This window comes from Penaeus japonicus, unplaced genomic scaffold, assembly GCF_977035675.1.
Source record: "Penaeus japonicus unplaced genomic scaffold, GWHDUDI00000001_assembly GWHDUDI00000009, whole genome shotgun sequence".
In the NCBI taxonomy this organism is placed as follows: Eukaryota; Metazoa; Arthropoda; class Malacostraca; order Decapoda; family Penaeidae; genus Penaeus; species Penaeus japonicus.
The window spans coordinates 41,759,932-41,762,431 of record NW_028234411.1 but is presented as its reverse complement, the minus strand read 5'-3'; positions in this window follow the sequence as shown (position 1 = coordinate 41,762,431).

Here is a 2,500-nt window from a genome sequence, read left to right as displayed (position 1 = left end):
AAGGTACAATGCTTTTTCTTTTAAATAATTCATTCACACTAGAAAAATATATAAGCAAAATATACAAATAGACATTCCAGTATCAGCTACAAATCTTTGGTATGAAATAGGAAAAATAAAAATAAAATTAACACAAACATAAATATGTAAGTTCAATGTTAAGATATAGCCATTCCACTACAAACTATAAATCTTTGGTTCAAGAAACTATATCGAGTCCTATGAAAAGTAAGTCTTATACATGAATATACTATATTTTTTGTCTATAAAGTATATACACTAAATTACCAAATATAAAATATAATATTTCCATTGACACTAGAGATAAATCAATAAAAAAGTAAATCAAACAATTAAAATGAGCCGTTTATGAGTGCCATCCTCTCCTGTTGAGCACTTTTCTCAATCATGAAATTCATCACGGCTTCCTCTGGTGGATCAACCTCAAGTAAATCATCAAAAGGTTTCATAAAGTTTATTACCTTCCTATACCTTAGGAGATGGGCATCACTAACTGCAAGAGGGTTGAGTCTGTCTTTGAACGCTCTTTCTCCCCTAAGCCTGTCATGTTCCAATGCCCATAACAATTCCATCCTGTGAATCACATGACATAAGTTAGGTCAGTATTTTTATAATGTAGGATAGTCCTATCATACAAGGTGAACAGTATATAAAATCTAAATATCAATCATTCACAAGGCATTTTCTTTCACAGTTGTTGCAAAATGAAAGTCATATGAAATTATATACATATTTTAAATTTGGTATATTGAAACTTGTATTGTCTTATTCTTGACTATTGGAGGTCTTATATCTATTAATTCTGTAAATATCAATATAGAAGAACCAATATTATCAACAAAGTGTAGAAATTTCTGCATTTTCTTACTGGTCACCAGCCTTCATCTTGTACAAGAAACAATTTCCCATATTATAGAGAGATGCATCTTGATTCAATTTGCAAACAAAACAAACATAAAAGATTTTGGACTTCAGTTTTAGGCAATATTTATCTAAATTAATGATGAGTAAGAAATAAAGGTTCTGCAACTTTAAGGCTTTATAAATATAGTCCAAAATCTGTTTCATATATATTACAATGTTAAAATCCTTTGCTACACCTTTTGAATAACATAATGATACTTATTCAAGTATGGGTCAGTAAACCTTTCAGTGCAGCATGCCAGTATCATATGTATTTCTTATATTTGACAACTTTGCATTCAGCCTATAATTTGTTTCTACTGCAAATATGTAAAATGAAAGTTATTTCAAAACCAAATATCAGTAATCCTTCTTGATACAAAATCTTTTATGCTCTGTCATTGACCATGCCACAATACTCAAAAACGATAGCGTTTGCTTTCCTCCCCTTCCATTTTTCTTGTATCATTATCATTGTCATTATAGCTATGATCATAGGTCATGAGTATAATCATACTTTTAACTGTATCTACAATTATAACTATTATAATTATAATTGTTTTCTTACCATCATCACCATTATCTAATACAGGTGTCATTTTTTATTAGAATAATGAAGTCAGTAATTAGGGTTCTATGCCTGTAAAAAACTATAAAGAGTCTAATTTCTATTTTGTATGGATGATATTAAAAAAAAATCCTTTCCTAACCTTTGAATTAAATATTAACTAGTTTTCTAATACCCATCATATATGCTGTTCAAAGTCCTCAATGTATATCATCAAAAGATGAACCAGTTTATATTATTTTACCAATGGCAGTTAGAGTTTGTTGACCTTTACCAGAGCACCGACAAGCACGCCATGCTTCCAGTAATTGTTTGACGTATGTATCACTAGTTTATTATTAATATTATTAGCATTAATTTCTGGCAACTATATCATGAAATAAAAATATGTTAAAATTAATCAATTTCACGTGGTATTTTCATGATTCTACTAATTAGTGGCTGTCTGAAATTTCACCAGTTTGTGCGAACATTACGCTTATTTCAAGAGAAATTTTCGTTTTTTTATTATGTTCATATATTGATATAAGCATGCCATCGTTACAAACATGGCCACTATAAAAATAAATCAAAACCTCACCTTAAATCTATATTTATGAAGGAGATAAGTCGTGATGAGATGGTTGTCGTTCCAGTTACTAGCAGTCTTACGCGCGCTCCAACCACTGGTAAGTATTATCATGGTAACTCCAAAGGTGAATTGTTCATGAATACCACCACGGTATGTTTACCATGATAACTTGGTACTGGTGAATTTATCATGATAAGTGCGTTAATGAATCCGGCCCCTGGGTCACTTCGAGGGCAGGGATGACGTCTTCTCATTGGATGAAATGCGAAATGACTCGACTTGATTTGCCAACGGGGATTAGGGCAAGATTCGTAATTGATATCAATTACAATTATTTCGTAATTCCTTTCATATAAATTCTGCATCATGTCCATATACAATTATGGCCTTTATATATATATATATATATATATATATATATATATATATATTTATAT